The 20,426-nt window shown below is 36.4% G+C and overlaps 1 protein-coding gene across 1 annotated transcript in view; it reads left to right on the top strand.

Moving 5' to 3' along the window:
* The window catches only part of adgrl3.1 (adhesion G protein-coupled receptor L3.1), a 217,182-nt gene that overhangs the window by 7,409 nt on the left and 189,347 nt on the right, over positions 1-20,426 (top strand). The gene's annotated exons all lie outside the window — the stretch shown is intronic.

Genomic DNA, 20,426 nt, shown 5'->3' on the forward strand with positions numbered 1-20,426 from the left:
CCACTTGTGCGAGACGTTACTAATGCAGCGTTTATGGGACAGGACAGTAAATTTGACGTTATTTTGGCTTCTGGCTGCCACTGTCAGTCTCACACAATTTTTTTCCTTTTTCTGAAAGTCTTAATAACGTCATCGTGGAGGTTCTTTTTTTCATTTGAGCAAATAAGATGTAAAAAATACATTTGTTGTATTCTTCCATTCACTGCGCTCTAAGTTTTCCCAAACTATGACAACTTCCACTTCTGAGAAACCCAGAAATGTAAATAGGATCTCTTAATTAAAGGTTAAATTTTCGATTAGTAATATGCATTGCTAAGACTTAATTTGGACTACTTTAAAGCTGACTTTTCTCAATATTTAGATTTTTTGGATCTTTGAGATTTCAGATTTTCAATTGTTTATCGAACAAATATTGTCCTAATCTTACAAATATCAAGAGTAATTTCATCAATAGAAAGCTTAGAAAGGGTTTTATTTACCCTTTTAATTAACCTGTTTTTGTCGTCCTGGGTAAAATATTTATAAAATGCTTAGTTCCAGTTCTTGATGCTGATTAGTGAATACCCGTGTGTCCCTAGCTCTGCACAACATTAGCAACACAAACATCAATTTCAAGAGTTCACACTTAGCTGATGATTGATTATAAAGCTTGTTTGGCATGCTGTCCCGGGAGAGAGCCCTGAGCTCATAAGATCCTCGAGCCCGGTGCTCCCTCCCGTTGCAAGGCGAGAGTGGAGTTTGAGCTCAGGTAGAACTCGAGAACTCCCCTGCTGTAGTAGCTAATGAACAGATAGTGATTGCTCTTAAGAGATAACTATTTACTAAGTGCATGTCTATGGTGCTGATTTGAATTAGTCGATTAACTTAAGTAGCATGTTTTTGGACATGTGGGAGGAAACCGGGGGACCTGGGGGAAACCCACGCGGACACGGGGAGAGCATGCAAACGCACAGAAACGTTGGCTGGCTTAGTAATTACCGTAACCAAAGACATTCTTGCTGTGAGGCAACAGTGCTAACCACTGGGCCACTGTGCAACCCATCTAGGAAAGGAGGAGGAGTAGGGGTGGAAGGGGGGATTTTTCAAAACGAAGATGAATGTAGTATGAAACCTAGGACATTTATAGTGGCTTAGAAGTCGTTTGATTGGTGAATGATAAATTGGATAATGTGGGGCCAGACGCAAGCAATCATAAGCACATGATCCCCTCGAAATTAGTTTATAAATAAACTTCACATAGTGAGAAACTTACTTATTTAGTATGTTGGAAATCTAATTGAAATGGTTCTGGATTTGTTTCTTTGTTATTCATAAATCATTGATGTGTGTGTGTCTTTATAGAAGCCCATAGTTTCCGAAGTGCGGTTACAGTATTACTGTAATGAAAAGGTTTCTGTTTCAGGTATTGTACTGTACAGTGTGCTGATTTACATTGTTTAATGACGCTTGCAGACTCGAGCTGTGCTGCGAATCGGCCTGCCTTAAACAAAAAGCCAGAAAGCTAATGTTTTCTCATGCTGAGAGAAAAGCAGATGTATGTGTGGGAGAAAACATCATATATTGTGTTGGGAAATAAATGACTGCGCATGAGAGCAGTTCTTAGTATGTTTTTATTTGAGCTCCATCAGATGAGGCGTCACACCTAACATTCTACTGGTGTTTACTTTTAATGCTGGAACCCATTTTATTCTGTTTTATTTTTTCTGGTGGAAGGATCTTAAAGTAACATTAATACATTTATTATGCTCTGATTTGGATTGTTCTTGTTTTCTTGCCGCATCCCTTCAGCCATGACTTAATATTCACAATACAGCACAGCCTCAGGTGCTTTATTGCCTACCTAAAAGCCCATGCTTTGCCTGCATTACCTTCGGCCGTTTGTGTGTACAAGAGTTCAAAATTGACCGGGTTTGCTTTGTTGTGACTTAATCAAGCACTCTTTTGAACTAATAAGCAACTTATTAGACTTTAATAAGCCGGAGCCAGTAAAAAACAAACTGGCTGTGGGACAATAGAGATGTTGGTAGTAGAGAGGCACACCTGTGGGAAGTCAGATTGTTGTGGCATAGATTTGCATGAATGGAAGATTTGCTTGTAAAATTTGCTCATTATCATCATGCGTACTTTAATGTGCTGTCGTTTTGCACAGTGAAACCGTTGTGAGAAATGACTCATGCATTATGCCCTTGCCCAGAGCTTAAGAGACTATAGTTATGTCATTTTGCAGGCAACGAATATGGAGATATAGGTTTCGATGCAATTATATTTTATTGCGTTTGTACTTTTTTCTTCACCAGTTAAACATTAGGCACACATTTGATCAGTTTGTGCATTCGTTGGAGTAGAACTCGATGACCTTGACGGTAAACGATAAGTTAATGGCCTTATGAATCTGAAGCGCCTTTATTTCTGCAACTGTTTTACATGCGGGTCTGCTTCCGAGTGTAAGTCAGCATGACACTAATGTTAAATCCTTATGTCTCTCGGTCTCTCCGACTGGCCTCAGGTCTGCTGTAGTGACAGGTTCAGGGAGAGTAAAGCAGCCTCTGAGATAAAGCAGCTCTGTGATTGATTGATCACCCTGAAGTTTGATTGTTCCTGCATCGATTGCCTCTGGCTGTGTTGGCACTGTTCATTGTTGAAGTCAATGGCGGGATTTTTTTTTTCTTGATCAGTAATGAATGGCACAGGAAACTTCAACCTCCAGTTGTTTCCTATTTCAGCTTTTGGACAATGCAAGCTATTTCAAGAGTGAAAAAATAGCCCAAAGTGTTTAGCTTAGCAATAGGTGCTTTTTCTCTAAAGTGGTCTTGATTGGTGTAGGGTATTTTTTTTTCTAAACATTTATTGTTCATTCACTACTAAACAATTTACAGCAGGCATCTGCACCCTGTGGAGATTTACGATCCTTTTAAGGGATAGAGCTCTCCAAAAGGAATACTTGTTATTGTTAGATTTAAAACATACATACATTTTAAGCACAAAATATGGCCAGGCTCTTATCAATCAGTTAGGCATTTGGTTTGTTCCTCAGTAAACTAATGTTTAATTATGTTCAGACTTTTTACTTACTGAATAGAACAAATTATTTAAGCTGCAACAATTTATGCTGATTATGAGCAGCTTGAATACAGTCCTTCTGAAAAATGATTATTTAGCTCAAATTGGATACATGCAAATAGCTAAAGGGATAGTTCAGCCAAAAATTTTAATTCATCTGTTATTATTTGCTAACCTCCACTTGTTCTGTAACTTTTTTTCTGTCTTCTGTTGAAGAAATAATATGATATTGTGTGTTTAGTGGGGTTCGGAACTACACTGGAAAAAAGTGTTGCATGCAAAACTGTTGCAAACAATTTATTTGTGTTGAATTTAAACAAACAAATTAAATTGAGCAATGTTCAACTTGATTTGTTTGTTTAAATTCAGCCCAGATAAATTTTTTACAACCACTTAACGTAAAAAAAAAAGAGTAAATCCAAGGAATCAACTTTGAATAATTTTTTTCAGTGTACTTGAGGGTGAGTACTTTTCTTTGGTGTACTTGAGGGTGAGAACTATCCCTTTAATAATAAACCATACCATTACATTTTTAATGGCAGAAATCACACCTGTTTTTTACCCGTTTTATTTATGTATGTGATATTGTGATTGATGTCCCGATCAGGATTTTTTGCCCTGGAGTCTGACTCATTTGATTTTGAGTATCTACCGATACCGAAACCTGATCCGATACTTCTATATTACATAAAAAAAGAATAAAGAAGAGCGAAGAAACAGATCCAGGATGTTCCATATTTTTAATTTAATTCACCTTATTTTAACATTCAACAACTCTGTTAACAAACAGAGCACTTCTGTGAGGTAGCTTGAACAATCAACTAATTAATAACATATTTTCTTCGCTTTTGGACTTTAGTGCAACAGTAAATATAAAAGAAAAATCGAATATAAATGCAAATAGCACCTTTACTTAAAATACCCGGCAGGCATGTAAACAAAAAAATCAATAAGTAAAAGTGCCACAGTGTTTGCAAAGCTAGTAATGTGCTTTTAGGAATTGCACTCCTAACTACTGTCGTCATAATAGTAAGTTTCACAGAAGGAACTGTATGTTTTTCTTATTGAAAACTAACATCTCTACCTTGTCAGGTTTAAGCCTGTTTCTGTTCTCATCAAGGGCGTTTGCAACAGCACAAAGTCTCATCAACTTTATAATACCTCCAGACTGCAGACATACTCTTGCTTTCTGCATCAAGCTGCTTCCGTGTTCTACTTTGCTGCCATTTAACCAATAGTGTCTCTGCAACAAAGTGATGTCATGCCGCACGGGTTGCTGTTTCTATATATATATATATATATATATATATATATATATATATATATATATATATATATTCGAGTCCTGATCGGGAGGTTACGTCTGATAAGGTATATGCACACAGACTTTAAATTTCAGTCTGCCAGCCCCAGGGCTTCCGGTTAATTTTCATCCCAAATATAAAATTGCTGCGTTTAAGATCTGATGTCTTTAAAAAACAGCGATCTTCCCTGCCTGGCTGAGATACAATATAAAGTTGGTCTCAGACCAAGCAAGAAGCACTTCATTAAATTATATTTTTCCTTGCCATGTCTTGAAAAGTATGGATATGAAATTTACCCCAGTATTTTCAATGGAATTTTTGTGCTGGTCTGCGGCTAATGATGGCGCCTAAGTTTAAACGGTCATTCGTCTCTTTTTACGCTTTAACAACTAAATGAATGCTTAAGTCTATTTACAGATATGGCTAGAACACGCGCAGTCACGCACTGCACTGCAGCTGCAAAGGCCGCCTTTCATTACAAAACATTTCTATTGCTATCTGCTTTACGCAATAGCCACCAAGTGGTGCAAGGAACAACCACTTTTCGCGAGCGTTAGATTCAGCTCCATCTATGCCTCGAGCGGCTAGGTTTCTTTCTTTCTTTATTTTAGAGATAATGAACACATATTTGTATTCACATATGAATACAACAGAAAGACATAAAACTTTACAAATTACGTGTCCACTTTTGAGGGCTCAACACAATTTCATAGATCTAGATAAAATAGCCTAAGTGATATTGAAATCATTTAATGATCGGATATAATAAAAACATTAAATAAACCAATAGAAAACAAATAAAAGCTATAACTTTAGGAATGTATAATATAAGTAAATCAAACCATTTTACGCCAATTTGAACTTTAATTTTACAAAGGCCTATCAGAAAAAAAGATTTAAGATATTCTCTAAAAACAATCAACAATGGAGTTTATTATAATTTTCTTATTTTAAAATAAATATAATTTATAAAGTATTTGAATACGAGGATATTAATCAAATCGTGCAAACTTCGAGCTTTTTTTTACAAATAGATTGGGAAATACTGCAGGTAAAAATGTGTTCTATGACATCAAACAATTGTTTATGTTTTTATATAACATGGTAAAATTTAAAAAGGAAATTAATCATCACGCCGAGCATCACTTCTCTCTACTTCTGCTTTTGTGCCTCTGGCTGCTACAGTATATCAGTTGAGTATGTTCACTATGTTACATAACTGCCCCCTGCTGTCCATGTCTTTCTTGTGTTAGACCATGTTGTGCTTTGTCGCGCATTACCTAAGATGCAACTATTATGGTTAAAATGTGTGTTTAAAAATATCTCGCTGTTAAACAGCACTTGGGAAATATTTGAAAAAGAATGGAAATTTCACAGAAGGGCTAAAGACCATGTTGTGCTTTGTCACGCATTACCTAAGATGCGACACCACTTTAGATCACTTGCGCAATCTCAGTAGCCATATCTGTAACTGATTATATTTTAATTACATTATAACGTTGATGCTAAAACGTTAATGATAAAGGGAACCTTATGGAATTGAAAATAGTCTCATAAAGCTCTCAACGCAAGTTCATCATTGGCTGAAAAACACGAGCTGTGCATATAGCCCATTCCGATTGAGTCTGAAACTGCATGATCGTATCTGGACATCCCTATTCGTTTATATTAAACCGTGTAATTTAAATGCAAAGATTTTGCAAAAACAAAAAATATCTTTTGAGTGTTCATTCTTGCTTCTTGCAACTTTCTTTGAACACAAAACAATATATTCGGCAACCAGTTGTTGTAATACAGTGAAAGTTAATAGGCAGCTGGGTGTCCAATCTCATAAGATGTGCCCTGACACAAAAAAAATCGCTAATATCATAGAAAAAAAAAAAGAAGACGTGTCCCTAATGTTCCTATCACAGCTTGCAATGTTCAACTGAAGTCAGAATGATTAGCCCTCCTTTGAAATTTAATTCTGTTTCAAATATTTCCCAAGTGATGTTTAACAGAGCAAGAACATTTTCATAGTATTTCCTGTTATGTTATTCTGAAGAAAGTTTTAGTTATTTTAGTCTGGATATCATAGAATACAAGCAGCTTTATAGGTAAAAGAAATATGTTTAAGATCAATATTATTATATTGTTAATTATATATAGGGTGTCACTGTGGCACAGTGGGTTGCACGATCGCCTCACAGCAAGAAGGTTGCTGGTTCAAGACTTGGCTGGGTCAGTTGGCATTTTTGTGTGGAGTTTTGCATGTTCTCCCTGTGTTTGCATGGGTTTCCTCAGGGTGCTCTGGTTTCCCCCACAAGTCCAAAGACATGCGTTATAGGTGAATTGGGTAAGCTGAATAGTCCGTAGTTTATGTGTGTGAATGAGTATGGATGTGTCCCAGTGATGGGTTGCAGCTGGAAGGGCAGCCACTGCGTAAAACATATGCTGAATAAGTTGGCGGTTCACTTCCCTGTGGTGACCCCTGATTAATAAAGGGACTAAGCCGAAAAGAAAATAAATGAGTGAATGAATAATTATATGATTGTCTGCAGTACAGTACAAACTACTGTTGTCTAACTAGTTAATTAGCCTACTTAAGCCTTTAGATGACAATAATTGTATCTAGCAAAATATCTAGTAAAAATGGACTATCATCATGGCAAAGTAAATTAGTTATTAGAAATTGGTTATTAAAACTATTATGGTTAAAATGTGTGTTTAAAAATATCTCGCTGTTAAACAGCACTTGGGAAATATTTGAAAAAGAATGGAAATTTCACAGGAGGGCTAATAATCTTGCCTTCAACTGTATCTTTGCCATATCAGCTGTTCGCTGCTGTCCATATGACCCATGAGCAGTATTGCAGGTCCTCTGAAATAATTGGATATGTTTATGTGAGGAGCAAAAAATGTACAGCAAATGTTCTGCTCTGAACTTTCATCTGAGTTTGTGTATATTCAAATACGGCTTGTCAAAATGCATCATGCTAGGTTCAAAGTTAATGATGTTAAATTTCATAGTGCACTAGCTTTGAATATGAAAATTAGTTTTTCTTTGTAGCCCAAGGTATACTTTTTTTTTACTTAATGCAGAACACTTTAAAGTATTCTCCATTTTTTAGCATGGAGCTCAGTATCTCCTGTCCCTATGTACGAACGAGTACGAGCACAAACATTCAATTAGTTGTTAATTACATTTTTATAGTGCTACGTGTGTGTGTGTGTGTGTGTGTGTGTGTGTGTGTGTGTGTGTGTGTGTGTGTGTGTGTGTGAGTTTTATAGAAAAAAGTGGTCAAATAGCACTTTTTAGTGTGAAAATAACTGAGATGGCCAGTCAAACCAATTGAGCCATTGCTTTTGTGTTCGTAAAATTAAATAATGTATCAAATGTCTCTTCTGTTTTTAGGTAACTAGCAAAAATGTTTGCAATTGATGTTTAATACTGTTTTGAACTGTAAAATTAAAAAGTAAAATCTTCAGGTCTTGATACAAGTTATTTTGAAAAACTTGACCATTTTGAATTTAAAATATGGAATGAACCATGAACCTTTTCTTGCAATTCCTGCAAATCTTGCATTTAGGGTGACAAAAGTCTTGTCACCTATCCAAGTTTTAGGAAAAACAAATAATAATTTGACTTCTAGTTGATCAAAGACAAAGGCCTCAAGGCAAAAGACCTCAAGATTATGCTTATTTTACCAAAATAAAATATGATTATGCCTTGATTTTTTATTATTTAATTAGGACCGTAAGGTCTGACTTTGCTTAGACAAAAGGCTTGTCACTTAACAGAAATAATGTAGAGCATAGAATATAAAGTCATGGTGCAATGGAAAAAGAATTAATATTATGTATGACTGCCATGAGCTTGGAAGACTGCATCCATACATTTCTGCTATGACTCAAATAACTTCTTAAAAGTCATCTGGAATGGCAAAGAAAGGACTTCTTGCAGGACTCCCAGAGTTCATCAAGATTTTTTGGATTCATCTTCAATGCCTCTTACCCCAGACATGCTCAATAATGTACAGGTCGGGTGACTGGGCTGCCCAATCCTAGAGCACCTTGACCTTCTTTGCTTTCAGGAACTTTGTGAAGGCAGTATGGGAAGTATGAGAAGGAGTGTTATCCTGCTGAAGAATTTGGCCTGTCCTGTGGTTTGTAATGTAAATAATGGCTGTTGATGTTGCCATCCACTCTGCAGATCTCTCGCATAGCCCCATACTAAATGTAACCCCAAACCAAGATTTTTCCTTCACCAACCTTGACTGATTATTTGAGAATCTTGGGTCCATGCGAGTTCCAAAAGGTCTTCTGCAGTATTTGAAAAATCTTTCTTCTGCCACTTTTAAAAACGATCAACTAGAAGTCAAGTTATTACTTTTTGCTCATACAACTGGGATCGACAAAATGACTTTTGTCAGGTAGTGTAGATGTTTCTCTTAGAACTCTACATTGTGAACAGTATGTGGCTGTAAGGCCTCTTGGTAGCACGACAAACAAAACTTTATTAAAATTCTGTAGGGATTACTGTTTCAACAAGCACTCCTTTTTTAATCCTTCAAAAAAAGCGTCAAGTGTCTTTGCGATCTCAGAAAATTCCATTATAATCAATACAGCTCTCTGCACTGCATAATGAATCTTTTACATTGTGTCTACACTTTGTTTGCTGTAATGAGAGGATTTGCGAGCAGGCAGAACTCAGGATTCAACAAAAAGCCAGGCATTTTTTAATATCGAGTGAATTCTAACTAACCTCTGATTCATCATTGCCTTCAAGAAATAAACAGACATGTCTGTGATTGGCTACTTTGCCCAACACTGCCAAACATGCTGTAAACAGAAACCCGTTGATTCTCTCCAGAGCGCAAACACAGATATGTTGAATCAGGCCTGTTAAAAGTGAATGTGACGAGACAAGAAATATTTTGCTGTAAGAAACATTTGAAACTGATTACCAAAAAGTATTGTTCCTTTACTGTTCATCTTTCCCCTGTGTTTCCTTATAATCATTCCAATCTTAAATTAAAACTGTACAAGATATGGTTACAGCCTTAAAGGGGTAGTTCACCTAAAAATTAAAAGGACTTCTAATCATTTACTTTCTCTCAAGTGATTTGAAACGTTTATTAGTTTCTTTCTTCTGTTGAACACAAATAAGATATTCTGAAGAATGTTGGTTGCTGAGACTAAGAGATTAGCATGAAAGTCAATGGGTGAAATCTACAAGTATTCCTCAAAAATCGTTTATGTTCAACAGAAGAAAGAAACTCAAGTAGGTTTAAACAAGTGAAGGGTGAGTAAATGATGATAGCGTTTACTTTTTAGGGTAACTATCCATTTAATCACGTGGTCAAAAAATTAAATATCTACATCAGTGAATTGTTTAGAATAGGACAGATTAACAGCATAGATAACAAAACAGATAGCATTTCATTTCTTTTTCAAGAGGTCAAAGTTCATCTTAAACATTTCAAATGCTCAGATCATGTGTTTAAAAAAATAATAAAAAGGGTCTAGTAGACGTGAAGAGAATGACAAGCGCATTTAAAAAGAGCGTATGTGTAGTTGTGCATTGATGTGAGGTGAGTGACAGTGGGTGGTTTATAAAGTGCTGTTGTTAATTTAAACGTCACTAAGCAGTGGATTTGGCTGTCCTTAGAGACCAGCTTACTGGGAGGCACCAACTCTGTCTGTCATATTCCTTCTCTCTCTCTCCCTCTCTTTCTCTCTCAAGCTCTATGTGCTTTTTTCTCTTTCTGCTAGCCATCTGTTATCCTTGTGTTTGAATCTTAAATAACTGCTGCTCTTCTGGAATATTCCCCACATGGATAAAGCCTCCTGCATAGCTCTCGACATACAGGGGAGAAAAAAAAACAGAAGAGAGTGAGAGAGCGTCCATTACATTGTTTTATTGAGCCACAGAGAAATGGAAAAGAGGAATCCGCTGGGCTGAAAGATTCATCCTCGTCCAGCTTTTTGCCTAATTAGCCATTAAACCATTGAATGAGGAATACGCTCTTCCAATGTGGCTGTGCCCTGGTTCGCTCCTATGATATGTTGTTTTTGGCCTCTGTTAGCAGTTCATCATCATTGCTCACATCTATAGTGTAGTGCTCTATTTCTTGTGGGAATTGAAATTTCATTGAATTTTTGGTCACGTGCGTACAGTGAATGAGGGTCTGCCATCAAAATTGAAAACTTTGATTTGCACAATAGTATGCAGCATACAAAAGGGAAAAAATTAAATACATTTAAAAAAATCTGTTACACTTTATTTATTTTTATTTATTTATTTTTATTTAGCAAAACCAAAAGGACAGATTAACAGAATACATGAAGTACATGCAGTAAGAATAGAGAAAAAAGAAAAATAAGAAAGAAAGATCTAAAATTAACCTAAACAAAGAGAACAGGGAAGGAAAAAATTATAATAAAAAAATCACAATGGGTTCATATAAATGTATGGATGAGGTGTTTGAAGCATGGTACGTAGGTAAGTCAAAAGATAATGATAATCATAATAAAATAATAATAATTATTTAATATTATGTGATGATAATTGAGAGTAGCAGTATTAGCTACAGTACACACAAAAAATAACTCATTGGATGAACTCAGTTTAAGTGAGGGCAGGATTTCCATCTAATCAATTAGTGTGGCACTAAAAAAGATACACATATAAATGCAATTGAATTGGTCCAACTTAATTTTTATCAAATAAAAGCTTAAATGCATTTGTGTTTTTATTTAAATTAAACTCAAAGGTCAATAATATCATATATGTCTAGTATGTGATGTACATTTCGAAGTCTCTTTTATTCAAGTCAGTTTTATTTGAATATACATTTACTTGTACTGTTGATTGAGACTGATCTCAGAACTAATTTCAGGAGAGTTATTGCTCACTGAGCAAAGCAACAAACTTTGGTTTTGCTAATTAAGCTGCCACCACCCAAAGCATGGGTGCTTCTGCAAGGTTGAAAATCTTCTAAATCTTCAAACTAAAGTGAAGATTAACCTCTTACAAGTCTTTCTATTAACTTTATTGTCAACATTTCTCTATCTTAATTCAATCTCATGTAAAGCCTCCCGGGAACTACAAATCACCAACCAGGGGTGTGTTTCCCAAACAACGACATAACTAGTGGCTGAACAATCATAGTACGATGCATCATTTAGGAAATGCACCGTAGTTTCTCTGTCGCAGATCCATTGTTTGAACCACGTTACTTATAACATAAAACCTTTATAATGATGCTCTAAACAGGGTGGTAACAAGTTCTTTAGAGAAAATGACCATAATTTTTTTGGTAAATAGTATATAATTACATTGTTTTGCACACACACGCACTTAAAAAAAATCCTATATTACTTTTAGTAAAAACATGCACTCGTTTTCCATATTAATTGAAATATATGTAAACAGCACATATAAGGCCAATGTTTCCTTTACAAATATTATTGAGAACATTCAATATTCAATGCTAAAACATAAAACTACTTAGCTAACACTCTAATTTCATATATAAAGCATATAATAAATCATATATAAATTATTGTTTATGGTTGTAATTTACAGTAGGCTACTTCTTAAAAAAAGTAATAATAATTAATAATAATAATTATTATTATTATTATTAAGTCGCATATTGTTTATTTATTTTTTATTTTATTTTTTGTATATTTTTTGAAAAGTCTACTTTTACAACTGTGACACATTCAAACCACTGCTGAAATGTTCTGATCAACAGGCCCATGTCATATACAGTAGGCTACTATAAATTTAAAGCATTAACATATACTATATATTTTTGTTTTCACAAGCTTTGGAGACATAATGTAAATTCCACTTTTAGATAATAGTCACCATAGCTTTCATCATGAGCCACGGCTGTGTTCAAAATGTCATAAATGTTTTCAAAGTGCAATATGAAGAGAGCGCAATTGTCAATATGAGATCACTAAAACTAAAAAGTATAAATAACTTGAAAGCAAAGCGGGGTAACGGGGAACAGAACACAACCAGGAACTACAGTATGCTTAACTACAGCTCTAGAGGTGTAGTTACTAGCGTACAAGTTTGCGACACAGTTTGCGAATGTTCGTTGGAACGATGGATTTGGGAAACACTAAATCAACTAACTATGTCTTCAAAGGCGACACTTGCGAACTTAGTTGGCTAACAATTGTTTTTGGAAACGCACCCCAGGTTGCTCTTGAATATAGTGGTTAGATTATTACAATATAAAATAAATACATATTTGGAAGCATGTAACCTGAACTAACCTTTTATTTGCAATAATTATCTAATATTTCAGCAGACTTACTGACCTTAACACAAACACATAAAGTGTCTGTGAAGGGTTACATTTTATTTTCCTGTTTTATTTTATTTATTTTATATATTTATTACTAGATTACTCAAAATGACATTAATCTGAAACTGTAAACTGATTACTCAAATTATTTTAATCTAGCGTTTACTGTATTGTAAATTTTGTTTGTTGGTAAAACTGGAAAAATCTAATAAAAATAAATAAATCTTATATTTTTTGACCTGACACTCTGCCCCATTCACATTAGAAGATGAGTATTCTGTAAGTCATTGCATGTAAGAAAGCACTTTAATGTTTATTTGAGTTTAGTCAATATACAGGTCAAACAGCAGCGAAGCATTATGTCATTGACCCTTGCGGCCCCATCCCTAGTATCCTAATTGGCCGCCTGTGTTGTATCGTCTGTTTATGTGCATCTGTATTGAAGGTCAGGTATTATGTGTCACATAATGAAGCGGTGAAATCGAGGTGTCTTGGCCTTATCGTAGCGGTTGCACACAGCTGACTGGTTACCAATGGACCAACACCCCCATTAGTTCTGCAGTGTCAGGAAAACGTGTGTCTGTGTGTGTGTATGAATGTGTGTCACGTTTATTCGGTTTCCAGAATACGACTCTTTAATTTTACGCATGAGGGAACTGGATGCACTCTGTAGCGTATATCATCAACGCACACACACGGACACACAGCCGGCAACATTAACTTATATCCTGTGGCTGACACAGTTCAGCCTGATTTATTTAAGTCTGGCTCAGGTTTAGTGTCTCAGTGGCGAGTAACTCAGGTTGATATGTAGAGTTCATTCTGCTGGGATTATTATAAAGCTCGTTTCCAAAAGTGCAGATTCCCAGATCAAGTGCTTTTTTTTTCTTCTTCTTCTTTTCCAACGATGGCCATTTTGATTCCAAACAGAGACGCAATAATTTTCTCCTCATGATCCCGTAGAGCCGGTATTCATCTTTATATTATGTCTCGCTCTCACGGCTGTCGTTCTTCCTCTCTTTCCCTCTCCACTCCTCTCTTCTCGGACAAAGCACCGTCTTTCTCCTCTGCAATCTCGTCTTGTTATTGCCTGAAGCTGCTGTAGCATTTTGCTCTCTCTCTCCCTCTCTCTTTCCCTCGCTCTCTTTTCTATGCGCATTGAGCCATGTCCATGATGCTCATTGCCTCCAGTCCCGTAATACACCCAATTACAGAGGGAAATAGAGAGAGAGAGTTCGAAACAGAGCGAAAAATATGACCACCCATCGTGAGAGAGAGCGATGAGAGGATGAGAATAGAGGACATATGTTGTGTTATTTTGTGAAAATGAGGGCATGGATATCAGAAACTGGGAGCAAGGGATGTTTGGGCGGCAGCGATGCAATTCACCTTATAATGGTGGAGCATGATGTCTCTCCCACCTCCTTTTCCCAAGCTTCCTGTCACGGATGGGTCTGTCAGCGATGCACGCATATAAGAACAACCACACATGCTCATTTTCTCCAGCTGCCAGCTTTAGGGAGGAAAATATATAAATAATAGAGCCAATGAGTGACAGAGAAAGAAAAATGTATAACGAACGATTACGCCGGGAACAGAGAGAAAACATGTTTATTTGAAACAATATTTTTTGTTAGGATGGCATTCAAGAAGGAGAGTCTTATTCATCACTGTCTTCTGAACACATGCGCACAGACGCCCGCATTTTAAACCCATTATACACTGAAAGACGCCATTAAACAAAAGCTCTGTGGATTGTTGTAAAGCCCAATTGCTCTTCAGATGTCTCTCCGCATGTGTATATAATAAGCGGGTTTTCAAATGTGGCTCTAAAGGCCTGTAAACTATTGAACGCACAACAAATGGATTTCTTCCTAAGTGACCGCTTTTAAACGGGAAGGTAGTTGTGTGGTTATGTGTAGTGCTCTAAAAAAAACCTTGAATCAGCATCCGCCCACGTTCGGCGCAGTGCTTTACAATGACTCGATTCGCAGGCTTTCATGTTTTCGCCTTTCCTCCCTGTGGGGTGGTGGTCGGATAATAGTTAAAGATCAGAGCTGGTAACAAAAGAGAGAAGGTTCAACCCTGGGAGTTAGTGACACTGGAAAGGAGAGTTGGAGAGATCGCAGACCTGCTCTATTAGTGCAGCGCCCTTGAGCAAGACACTTCACACCGGACCGCTCAAGGGGGAACGGCTCTGCAATTAGCGCTCTGCTAAAACTACATATTTTCACCATCGACTAGTCTCTTGCTTGAACGACTCGTCGACTTGAGGAAGCCCTGAATAATTAGGCTGGTTTCAGTTTCACCTGACCCAGATCCGATGTGTTTCTTAGGAGGCGTTTATATAAGATGCATTCCTGCATTTAAAAACCATCAGATGGACTACAAAATGGAGCAGAATGCGCAAGTCTGAATGTCAGACTATTTTTAACTATGACATGAGCTGCGTTCTGATTCACAGGGGCTCTATGCAGTATTGACTACTCCCCATTTCTTGGTTCACAGGACAAAAGTCTTTCATTTGGACCACCTTGGAACATCATCAACACAAATTAGAGTCATTACATATCTGTGCTTCTAATTTCTATAATTTTTGTGAAAAAGAACACAGATTACCATATAATGAAGGTATGCATGTATACTGTAGATATGCTTCTACAACAGTTTTTCAGATTCTCAAATCTGATTGGCTAAGAGGTCTTTCTAACCATGCAATATTCTACCAGAATCACCAGGGGACTGTTGTATCACTTTGCCTGCAGCCTTCCTCACAGCAAGTGTCAGAGCAGAGGAGTGAACCTCCTAGAAACGTACAGATACTGCTGAATCTGTTTCACTGATTGTACGTTTTTAGGTAAGAGTGTAGTTGTTTAGACTTCAAATATGGGTTCATTTATGATTCAATTAAGTGATTTGGAGTCAGAGCTGCACGATTAATCGAAAAAAGTTCGTTTTCAATTCACACGATCTTAATTTAGCGTTTATACGATTCAGCCAATTATATTTTCATGGTTAGGAGAGAAGCGTAAAGGCAGTTTTATATTCAGTTGCAGTCCCCCTGAATTATTAGCCCCCCTGTTTATTTTTTTCCCCAAGTTCTGTTTAACGGAGAGAAGAATTTTTCAACACATTTCTAAACATAATAGTTTTAATAACTCATTTCTGATAACTGATTTACTTTATCTTTACCATGATGTGTCACGCTAAATCAAGAAAAAAAAACAACAACAAGGTGAATCACCACAGAAACGGCGCACATGTCCGCTACCATGACATGATGACAGAACATAACATTTTACTAGATATTTTCAAGACACTTCTATACAGCTTAAAGTGACATTTAAAGGCTTAACTAGGTTAATTAGGTTAACTAGGCAGTTTAGGGTAATTAGGCAAGTTATTGTATAAAAGTGGTTTGTTCTGTAGATCAGTGTTTCCCAACCCTGTTCCTGAAGGCACACCATCAGTACACATTTTCAACCTCTCCCTAATCAAACACACCTGAATCAACTCAGCAGAACATTAGAAAAGACCCCAAAACCTGACAGGAATGGGTCAGATAGGGGAGACATACAAAATATGTACTGTTGTTGTGCCTCCAGGAACAGGGTTGGGAAACACTGCTGTAGATAATCGAAAAAAAAAAATAGCTTAAAGGGGATAATAATTTTGATCTTAAAATGGTGTTTAAAAATTTAAAAAAAAATTTATTCTAGCCGAAATAAAACATAAAAGACTTTCTCCAGACATACTGTGAAAAGTTCCTTGCTCCTCCTTGAGAGAAAAAAATTCAAAGGGGGGCTAATAATTCTGATTTCAACTGTAAGTTGCTCAGCAACATGGACACCTCCAAATTGTGTTAAAAGTGTCCCATACTGTATTTATAAGGTATAATTCACCCAAAAATGTCATTTCGGTCTCCATTTAATTACGTATTCACGGCCACAAAATCACACATGAGCTGACACACTGTTGTTGCGCGTGTGCCCACCAATGATGTCTGCTTTATTTTACATCTACAGAATCGTGAGAAAATCATGATCTTGATTTTAAGCAAAAAAAAAATTGGTGATTCTCATTTTAGCCAGAATTATGCAGCCCTATTTGGAGATGTAAGGCTCAAACGTGGTCATTCGTCACCCATGTACTGTTGAGAGCAGCTTTGTCATGGCCAGATCTTCTGGAATCTACTGCTGGCTCTTAAGTATTTCTACACAGCTGTTAAGCATGAAATATAATTTGTATATAATCTATTAATTACAAAAGAAGATTTGCCTGATCAAAAAAAAATCTGATGTTCTAAACCAGATTTAATGCTGTATCAGTGGCTGCATTTGAGCTCTCCTCAATGTTAGGTTTGATATAAAAGTATTTATAAAAGTAGGTGGTATTGAAAAATAAGCTGTGTGTTAGTGATGGTGATTTCAGCGAAGCTTAGTGATAGAGGGGAGAGAGAGAGAGAAAGAGATTGATTTAGCTACTTCGTAGTGCTGATATTGGCTACTTGTGCAGTACTGGCTACTCGTGCAATATTTCCAGCCTGATCTCAAGAGGAAACAAAACTATTTTATGTGGCTAATTCGTGTGAATTAGAAAATGTATGATTTTTAAAAGAAGGCGTGGCACCAAACCCCACCCCTAAACCAAACCATTATCGGGAGATGAGCAAATCATACTAATTTGAACGAATACGGACATACAAATTAGCCACTTAATCCAAAATGTACGAATTGCAGTGAAATAACATTTATATTTCTTGCTTACAACAGTGATTTCTGCTGTACAACAGTGAACAAAGCAATATTTGTAAAAACAAAATTCTCTATGATTTGTCTATATTTAACAGCTGTTATTTTGTTGTAAATTCCAAAGAGCTAGCTCACTGCAATAAGATTGACTAGGCTAGTGTGTTGGCTACATGCAGCAGTCAATTTAACTTGCATTTAGCAGGTTAGTGGCTACAAATTGGCCGATTATTTCTTACAGCCCTAGCTAATAAATCATCATGTTTAAAACACTAAACTGAGCTATAATGGTCTGTTGCAATGTTTAATATAAGAGCAAATGTAATTTGAGTGTGTACATGTGGTGCTTTTATTGAATATAAACGCACAACCTTTCAGTGAGCATGTTAGCATTAGCACACTGACACGAAAAATATAAAATAAGCCAAAAACTATTTAAATTGACTAAACGGCTAGTCATTTTTTAGACAACTTGTCAGCCTCATGGCTACACTATTGTTTGTGCCAATAAGCGATGTTGAAGCACTCAAACAGAGCAGTGTTTTGAAAAGGTCTCAGAGCCACAGTGTTTACATTCTTTGGGGAAACGTACGAGCGGTTTACTTCTGGTTGTCGCCACACATTAAACTTGCATCGGAGAGTTTTCCAACAGCATAACAGAACAAACTTTTGTTTAAAAACTCAAAGATTAAATATTTAAATGGCAGGATATATTTGTTGGTGTGTTTAATTTATTCAAAATTCCTAAAGGTTTTAATGTATTTTAAACAAAACATTTTTAACAATCAAAAAAATTTACGAAACAAAAATTTCATATAAAGTTTTTGCCATGTAACCTAAAAAAGTGTGTTAAATAGCTATAACTTTTTTTTCTCAAAGTCCACAGTATAGTGTAATATCCATATTATTTAATAATTCTATCATCCTGAATAGATTTAGGGTCACCTTATGTATTTGTTTTGGTTAAATCATCTAGAAATGGCTCCTGTGAGTTAATAATCATTTTTAGTGTATGGTACATGATGCGTTCATCATTTGACATTTGAGTTATATAACTTTCTGTTTGCTGTGCTGTCAGACCAGTGGAACTGAGTAAATGTGTGTTTCAGAGTGAGATAACGGCATTTGAAAGGCAGGATGCATCTTTCACTATTAAACGAGTGGCAGGTGTTTCCAACTTCCCCATCCATACACATACACACTCACACATGCTGTCAGGACCTCTATCTTCACAGGCCACTGAGCTAAATGCTAAAGTAGTCCTATTGTGTTCCATTAGTCGTCTCTGCCAGGGGTGCAGAAGCCTTTGTGCCCAAAACAATACACACACACACACACACCGCCAAAACAATGAGGCCGGGCGACTGCCATTCCTTTGAGACACAAAAAGTGGAGACAGACTAGAGTGTGTGTGTGTGTGTGTGTGTGTGTGTGTGTGTGAGTGCAAATGCATTTTCTCATGGCTGCATCGCAGTGGTTAATTGTATAATCATCTTAAAGGTCCACTCGCATGTGTCATACTTGGATAATTCGCTTCATTTTTAGCTTTATTTTTTAACTGTTTTCAGCCGTTGATAAGCGAGTTGAGCTCTCCAATACAAACATCCATTCTGACATGGAGTACATAAAGTCAAGTTCACACTTAAACACACACACACACACACGCACGCGCACGCACACACAGACCCTGCTGAGGGACTATGAGAGTATTTGCTGTTAGTAGCAGGGCTCTTGGGTAGAGCTGCATTTGGACTTGTTTAATTCCAGGAGGGAGCGACACACTATTAACAATAACTGCTCACCAACAGAAAAACAACCTGATTAGAGACGAACAGAGGTAGTGTGTAAAACAAATAGAGCTCAGTCGATAACAAAAACTATAACGGCATCATGTTCTGTTTTATAGCCTGCTATGTGCTCCATATGTTCAGCCACACCCTGCTATACATAGTAACTCTTGCAGATTTTGATTCATATTTAAAGTACGTCTTTGTTAAGTGCTATGCTGGTGATTGTGTATGTGCGGGATGCATAATTTAGTATAGCATTGGGCTCTGTCTGCACACTCAAACAGCGGCAGCATTGAATATTTCATCACACGGATGCTGCTTTTGCTCTAACGCTCTTTGAGCCGTGCAAGTGTGAGGGTGAGTGGCGCACGGATGCTGCCCAACTTTTGACACTGCACAGCCCCACTTGGAGAAAGAGCACCAGCAGTGTTATATTTATGCTTCTGTACAAGTGTTTTTCTTTTTTTCTTTCTCTGTTTAATGGATTTCTATTCATTCTTTGGCTGAAACTAAAGACTTAAAATCATCTTGAACTGTAAGGGTGAAATAATTAGTCAATGTTAACGGCAATGTAAATACTATTGTTAAAAATACAACACTATCACATTGTTTTTCACTGTTGAAGTGACAATTTCTAAGTGATAAATCACCACTATAGTGCAAGACAGTAATCCTTGATGCTATAGAAGAAAACACAGTGCTTACAGAGTATGCTGAAGTGCAAACAAAGCAAAACTAGTTGTGTAGGAAAGTTTTACACAGAACACAGTCATGTGTACAGAACGTGATATACTCTAGCTTTTTTTATTCTTTACTTAATGACTCTAAAAGTCTAACATACACAGGCAAAGGTACATCGTTAGTAACACAAAAAAATGTCTGTAGTGAGAGAGCAGCTGTTAAGAAAGCATCAGGAAGCTGCAGCACTTCACATATTTGTTTCTTTTAGTCAATAACCAATAAAAAGCTACAAAAAGCAACAAATTGATTTGCATATTTATCTTTAGATTTAGAAAGTAAAAGACATTTGGTCCCAGTCACTAATAATTTAGTCTAGTCTGAATATACTGAGAAAATATGTGATGTTGTTGACTATTGTGATGACGGTATTTCTTACGAAATAACAAGTTTTCTAGAAAAATAATATTTTTATTATAGCTCATTTATTTATGTAATGATAATTTAATAAACAGGTAAAAGATATTTTTCAGATCT

This window comes from Danio aesculapii, chromosome 1 (genome assembly GCF_903798145.1).
Source record: "Danio aesculapii chromosome 1, fDanAes4.1, whole genome shotgun sequence".
NCBI lineage: Eukaryota > Metazoa > Chordata > Actinopteri > Cypriniformes > Danionidae > Danio > Danio aesculapii.